The sequence below is a fragment of the Cucurbita pepo genome, unplaced genomic scaffold (assembly GCF_002806865.2).
Source record: "Cucurbita pepo subsp. pepo cultivar mu-cu-16 unplaced genomic scaffold, ASM280686v2 Cp4.1_scaffold000209, whole genome shotgun sequence".
Lineage (NCBI taxonomy): Eukaryota > Viridiplantae > Streptophyta > Magnoliopsida > Cucurbitales > Cucurbitaceae > Cucurbita > Cucurbita pepo.
The window spans coordinates 118,386-127,199 of NW_019646469.1; positions in this window are offsets into that span (position 1 = coordinate 118,386).

The window sequence follows — 8,814 nt, forward strand, 5'->3', positions numbered from 1 at the left end:
ACAAATCTTTCTAACATGATTTGTTCTCATTTAAATGCTTCTTAAGAAAATTCTTAGGAGGTCACCCAATATAGAATTACTCCAAGTAACTATGAATTTTCTATGATTGAGCCACCAAAAAAGAAAGTGCACATTGTCCATATAGACACTAATTTTCAATTCTTGTAAATTTTTCTTGCTCATCCTATCATCAAGATCGCTTTCATTCGGATGTGGTCTCTATTCATTCATGTAACTCTTCTTTATTCAAATGTCACAATTTCATAAACTAAGTAATAAGTATTTGTTTTCAACCTATGATATGGTATCGAAGGATGTTGTACTCATGAAAAATAATGCATTCTTTACGATATTAGAACGGTTAGAATCAAGATGATATATGAAGTTATCCAAACACTATTTGATGTGAGACACATTCCAAACTTAGAAAGAGATTTAATTTCTTTAAGTGCTCTTCATTCAAAGGGAGATTTATTTATTTATTTTTTAAAATGTAATAATAAATAATAATAAACACTTAGAACAAGGCAAACTGATTTTAGATAAGGAACTATATAATAAAAGATATATAAAAGATACATGCAACTTAATTTATAAGGTTTGTCAAATAATTGTGTTTTTTAAACAAATTAAATATATAGTTTATTCTTTTAGGACTCATTAATTTTATTTTTTATAATTAAATCCTTATTGGCATAAAAGGCTAAGAAAAGAACATTCACGCCGTTCATGTCGTGTTTAAGCAATAAAATGATTGGGCCTTTATTGGGCTTGGTTTGGGCTTTACAAAACCTCAGCCCATTATTGAAAATATTATCATATATTATATATATAAAGCTTTTATACCATCTCTTTTAATATTAATTACAATATCATAATTGTATTTAAAGTTAAAACATAGATAAATAATATCATCTTATTAAATAAAAATAACTAAAATTATTTGATCGGCTATCATATCGAGATTTATAGATATGTCCTTTTTATTATTATCGTCTTCCAAGACATTATTCAGAGGAATTTTGTGACATTATAAATTTGTGGTAACTTGGTTAGTAATAATAACGATATTTTAATTAAAATATTTTCTAAATATTCATAAAGGATTGGAAAAAAAAAAAAAAAAGTTTAGAAAGCATAAAAATGTTGGAAAGGAGAAATAATTTCAACCTGCCTGTTAAGCAAATCTCCTTGATTTCTTCTTCATTGGGTTTCAAACAACGTTGATTTCCCCAACAAAATTTTAAAAACTAATCTTTATGTTTCATTCTTTCAAAATAATAAATTGTTTTTTTTAAAGGGTTTTGTTGAATTTAAACGTGGGGTTTTTTTTTTTTTGAAATAATAATAAATCACTTGAACCAAGGAAAAGAAATATGAAAAAGCAATTGGAGTGATATGATCTTGAGAATGATTTTGTTTTTGGAATTTAAGTTTTTAATTACTTTTGTGGTGTTGGAATAATATATCCATTGTTACGAGGCTTTTTGGGAAAGTCCAAAGCAAATCCATGAGAGTTTATGCTTAGAGTGAACTATCATATCATTGTGGAGAGTCGTGTTCATCTAACATGGTATTAAAGTCATGCCCTAACTTAGTCATGTCAATAGAATCCTCGAATGTCGAACAAAGGACTCCAAAAGGAAAGGAGTAGACATAGTAAACATATGACTTAGACTCCGAAAGAAAAAAAAGTCGAATTTCGATTAAGGGGAGGCGTATTTAGATAAAGTATTAATGTATGAATATTTTTTTATTAATTTAATGAAAAATAAAGGGTTGAAAATAAAAAATTAGGAAGTATAATTGAATGGGAAGCAGGAAGCCTAATTTATGGAAGAATATAGAGGTCACCCAATATAGAATTACTCCAAGTAACTATGAATTTTCTATGATTGAGCCACCAAAAAAGAAAGTGCACATTGTCCATATAGACACTAATTTTCAATTCTTGTAAATTTTTCTTGCTCATCCTATCATCAAGATCGCTTTCATTCGGATGTGGTCTCTATTCATTCATGTAACTCTTCTTTATTCAAATGTCACAATTTCATAAACTAAGTAATAAGTATTTGTTTTCAACCTATGATATGGTATCGAAGGATGTTGTACTCATGAAAAATAATGCATTCTTTACGATATTAGAACGGTTAGAATCAAGATGATATATGAAGTTATCCAAACACTATTTGATGTGAGACACATTCCAAACTTAGAAAGAGATTTAATTTCTTTAAGTGCTCTTCATTCAAAGGGAGATTTATTTATTTATTTTTTAAAATGTAATAATAAATAATAATAAACACTTAGAACAAGGCAAACTGATTTTAGATAAGGAACTATATAATAAAAGATATATAAAAGATACATGCAACTTAATTTATAAGGTTTGTCAAATAATTGTGTTTTTTAAACAAATTAAATATATAGTTTATTCTTTTAGGACTCATTAATTTTATTTTTTATAATTAAATCCTTATTGGCATAAAAGGCTAAGAAAAGAACATTCACGCCGTTCATGTCGTATTTAAGCAATAAAATGATTGGGCCTTTATTGGGCTTGGTTTGGGCTGTACAAAACCTCAGCCCATTATTGAAAATATTATCATATATTATATATATAAAGCTTTTATACCATCTCTTTTAATATTAATTACAATATCATAATTGTATTTAAAGTTAAAACATAGATAAATAATATCATCTTATTAAATAAAAATAACTAAAATTATTTGATCGGCTATCATATCGAGATTTATAGATATGTCCTTTTTATTATTATCGTCTTCCAAGACATTATTCAGAGGAATTTTGTGACATTATAAATTTGTGGTAACTTGGTTAGTAATAATAACGATATTTTAATTAAAATATTTTCTAAATATTCATAAAGGATTGGAAAAAAAAAAAAAAAAGTTTAGAAAGCATAAAAATGTTGGAAAGGAGAAATAATTTCAACCTGCCTGTTAAGCAAATCTCCTTGATTTCTTCTTCATTGGGTTTCAAACAACGTTGATTTCCCCAACAAAATTTTAAAAACTAATCTTTATGTTTCATTCTTTCAAAATAATAAATTGTTTTTTTTAAAGGGTTTTGTTGAATTTAAACGTGGGGTTTTTTTTTTTTTGAAATAATAATAAATCACTTGAACCAAGGAAAAGAAATATGAAAAAGCAATTGGAGTGATATGATCTTGAGAATGATTTTGTTTTTGGAATTTAAGTTTTTAATTACTTTTGTGGTGTTGGCCCAAAGGCAAATGTGTTGGAATACTATATCCATTGTCACGAGGCCTTTAGGAGAAGCCCAAAGCAAAGCCATGAGAGCTTAGGCTCAAAGTGAACAATATCATATCATTGTGGAGAGTCGTGTTCATCTAACATGGTATCAAAGTCATGTCCTAACTTAACCATGTCAATAAAATCTTCGAATGTCGAACAAATGACTCCAAAAGGAAAGGAGTAGACATAGTAACATATGACTTAGGCTCCAAAAGAAAAAGAAATCGAACTTCGATTAAGGGGAGACGTATTTAGATAAAGTATTAATGTATGAATATTTTTTGTTAATTTAATTTAATGGAAAGGGTTGAAAATAAAAAATTAGGAAGTACAATTGAATGGGAAGCAGGAAGCCTAATTTATGGAAGAATATTAGTGAGGCAAAATCTAAAAATTTGGAGTATTATGAGACCATTTTCACATGCAATCTCGTAGTTAGGGTTAGGGTTAGGGTTATCCTTTTCACACGTGAGCACACAAAATGTTGACTCTATTCTCGAGGTTTGACTTTCGTTGAAGATTGAGTCATCAAAAATATATAGATATATATATATATATTATATATATCTCAGTTACCAACATCATCTTATGGGAATTGGGTGACCCTCCACGTGAAAGAACATTCTTTTATCATGGTGTTGCCTATTTCAAACTAATTAATTTCCATCTTTTTTTAATTACTAGTTTTTTTCCAAAAAAGAAAAAACTAAATAATAATAAAACCCCAATATATACGTATTTTAAAATCCATCATTTTATTATGTCATTGGCTACAAATTTGTATATATATATTTTTTAAACTACCAGATTTCACTAATTATTTACATTAAACTAAACTATAGCATGTCACGGTTTGAGTTTCTATCGATTCTCTCCGAATTTTATATTTCTAACTAAAATAAATTATTAACCAAATACGAAGCTAGGAATATAATTCTATGAGATGAAATTCGCTTATTTCCATATATGGTAAGTAAATGAATAGTTTCCTTAAATGCTGATTTTGGGACATAAACAATGAAATTTACCTTGTCAATGGCTTGAGAAGGACTTTTGTATCATAAATAAATTGTTCATAAAAGATTTAGCGATGGCGATACTTAAGATGAAAGGCATAATTACATGGTTAAAATAAACTTTAGACTTTATTACCATTATGAAGAACTTATGAAGAACTTATGAATGGTAGTGACATACCCTCAATTTCAAGGCATTGAAAGATTGAATGTAACAAACTATGAAAGGTAGGATGAATGTATAAGAAGATAATGGAAAATTGCCATAAAAAAAATCAACATCGTTTGCAATACCAAGGTAAAATCAAAGACGTGTACATATGTTTGTTATGTTCATTTAAAGAGGGAATGGTAACAGTGTACAAAATAAGTATTGTGGATTAGACAGACGCCTCGGTCGACGTTCCTTTATGACTCCTGACCTCTCGACCACCTCCTTGCCTCGACTTACGTTGTCAATCACTTGAAAAAGAAAATGTAGAAATGAATGAGTATATAAATATATTAGTAAACAACCTACATGTTTGTTCTCCTCGCATCCTTGACCTAGTAGGAGCCCATGAGCCTTCTCTAGGTTCTAGGTATAACATTCTTGCTGTGCACATACTTAGGTAGCTAGCTTAGCCTACACAACGGTAACTGGGGTCTGGTGCTGAAGCACTACCTCAAAGAACACTCTCTCAAACAGGTGGGAATAACATGGCAAGTGTTAACCTACTCTTCATTCATGGTAGGTAGCTTGCGAACCCATCCCACAAACCATGGAGTCGTCCAAGGTCGGAAGCGCTATCCCTTGTGTGCCAACTCTACTAACTACCTACATGATCAACGTCCTCCCACAAGACTGTTCCATCATGTATGGTAATCCAACCAAACTCTCTCTCAAACCTCATACCTAACTCATCGGTATCGTGCCAAAGTGGATAAGGACATAGAAGCTTTGTAGACACTAGAGTGACTGCTATTGGCCTACACATAGAAGCTTTCTAGGGCCACCATTGTAGTTTTCTAGGTCTCCAGGAGGTTTGGCGGTCTTGACATGGATTCACATCTCTAGGTATTCTTAATTCTGACTCTTCGAGTGTGGATCGGTTAGAAGCATTAGGGTCTCACCCTTTGTTCATCTCTCACAATTCTTTTGCGCTTGAACGATTGAAGGCGTTCCATCCTAAGTCAAAAGCTGGTCAAACTGACACTCACACCCTAGTCTTAAACTATTTCTACTACTTATCCTTTATAGGGAGAATCACATATATAGTTTCATAGAGCTAATGTACAGTCAATCATGCATACAGTCATATATATGCTCAACGAGCGATAATATACCTCAAGCACTGTAGCACAAATACACATTCCAATCCATTGGTTTGGCATAATTATATACAATCAATATAGAAACGACACAACACAACAACCACAACAATCAAGGGTCAACCCGTGATATCATCCACTAGTCTCAATATTCTCATATTGTATCCCGTCTACCTAGGCGCAAATTATATCGAATCTAACCATCTAGGGTTTGGTCTTACTGGCATGCAATAAATATTACTTCTTAAAATCTATGTCGTTACTTATAACTTTTTCGCGTGTCTTCTCGAGTGTAATTACCAGCAAAGAAAGTCACCAAAATTCTAAAAATTTATGAAAGAACCTAATTCACTAACATCAAATGAGGACAAAAATTCAACAAGCGAGCATCGAATGGGATGAAAATATGGTCCCTACACGCCTCCACATGCAGGAAACCATGCACCTCCACGCGCAGGAAGCCATGCGTAGGTAGCCCCGTCAGTGCACGGGTAGAGCCTGGTTTCATGCCCCAATGGACAAGATGACTCTTGTTCCATCTACTAATTAGTCTTGAAGAATGTCCTTCTCGTGTTGACAAGAAAGACTCTACAAAAGCAGTATGAGAGATGCTGCAAACAAGATATATGGGTGTTGTACAGGTCAAAGAAATAAAGGTGCAAGAGAGATTCCAAAACTTTCCTCATGGAGGACAATGAGTTGGTGGATGGCTTTGCCATGAAGTTGATGATCATCATCACTGGCATCAATTCATTAGGTGACAAGATGGGGGAGATCTCCATCATCAAGAAGTTCTTTTGAGTCGTTCTCCCATGATTCCTGTAGATCGTTGTCTCCATGAAGTAGTTCGGCGACCTAAAAAACATGTCGGTTGAGGAGGTAGTTAGTCGTCTTAAGGCCTATGAGAAGAGAATTCGTGGCTACAATGAAAAAGATAAGGAGAAGCATTACTTATTCATACACAAGTGGCTTGGACCGATGAAAAAGAAAAATGTGAACGGTTCTTTTTCTCGACAACCACAACATGGAAAGTAAAGGTCATGGGTTTGGCCGGCAAAGGATGCCATGACAATCTCTCACAAATCCATGACCATGTGAAAAATAAGGATATTGTATGGTAAAGTGCCGCAACAAGAAGCGAGATGAGGAGACAAATCTCGCATTCACACGTGACTAAGAGCATGAACTGATGTTGGCTAAGAAGATACCCAACTTGTTGATGCTTAATGAAGAAAAGGTCATGTGAACCACCTCGCAAATGGAAAAGACTGAGTGGATACCAACATGTGATACTTAGACAATGGAGTGAGCAACCACACAACTGAAAATTTGTTTTAAGTTCATGGAGCTTGATGAAAAACTCATTAGAAACGTGAAGTTTGACAACAGATCAATTGTACCAATCAAGGGCAAATGATCTATCTTGTTATATTGCAAGAGCAACGATCAACGTCTACTAATCAATTATATTACATCCTGAGTGTAACGACCAAAAATTTTCTACTTAATTTAAGGTTGCTACTATATACATATCATAAACATTGAATGTGAAAATACTCCATTTAAAGTTTCGTAAAACATAACCTTCCTAAAACAAAGCCATAAACTTACATATTTTGAAAACACCTTTAAAAACACACAACAAAAGACTAAATAAAATAAATAAACGTTTAAATTAAAAACATTCTACTCTAGCCTAGGTCTAAGAAAATAAATACGACTACCCTACGCATGTGTCATAGTCTCGAGAAGCGATATCGTCGTCAACTGTACATGAATGTCTTGCCTTAACTTGGAAACACATGACTTGAGTATTTAAAGAAATACTGAGTAAGTGACCCCGCTATTGGGGTTAAAGGCAAGAACATGCGAATGCAATGACAGGACCTATCCTTTCAGTCTATTTTCCTACGGTACTATCCTAACGAGTAACTTGGATGTGTACCATATACTCTACACACAGCCCATACATGCGAGTATGGACTCACTAGCTAGTTCGCACACTGTTAGGCCACTTTCCTTGTTAGGCGAGCATGCTCTAGGAGCTCCTTAGGCCAAACACCCGTTAGAACTAGTAACTAAAACATAATGATCGTACCCCTACCCATTAGTGTATGCGTTCGTACCATCGTGATAAAATAGGGTTATCTCCCAATGCATGAGCACACATAATGCATGAGGTCTCAATATTTTCCCATTTTTGACATTATTAACCCGCTATCGTTTTACTTTCATATCATATCATTTTTTATTTTTCAGTTCTCATACCATGCATAATTCTAACAGGGTTATATTTCATGTCATTTATTGTGATATCATGTCATTCATAACATGCTTTTAACCATGTCAATTTAGGAGACATAACATAACGTTTCATGCTTTTAACATATCATTTCATAATGTGTGATTCATACAACATTACCTCAATGGTGTCACAAAACAATCTAAACATAACATATCACATCACAATATATCATATCATAAACATGGCAATTGATCACATATCTCGTACCATAACATATTTCATATCATTTTCATATCATATCACCAAAATATATATATATATATATATATATTCATCATTCACATGTCATATCATAATCATACCATATCGTAAACACTTCGTGGTCATATCCTTCCCTAACTTATCATAGTCTTAACGTCTTTAGACATATCACAATCATATCGTTACTTGAACGTACCTTAGTCATAACGTTATAGGAACGTATCCTAACACTATCGTTCTATCAATTTATCATAATCCTATCACTTTCTACCCATAACTTAATCGTATTCTTTTATCAATCGATCGTGACCATATCGTTTTTATCAATCTCTCATACCCATAGTACTTCGATACGTAACCTAACCTTAACATTTCATGAACATGTCTTACTCCTATCGTTACATTACGTTTAGTGCATATTTCTCGTATCCTATCTCAAACATATCATTGAACACATTGTACCGTAAGTATTATCATACAATTTACATATTATAACTTATCATAAACATATCAATATATATGACACATGCAGAACCACAGACATGTGTCAACATCAAATATAACCATGTTAATGGTAAGGCCACTTACCTGATTAGTTTAGGCTGATGTCACCCATTTATCTCTAATGAAAGTTTGATTTTTTCCTTTGTACCCAATTCAACCTACATGAACCCGTGACATCAATTTCAAATCAAATTCT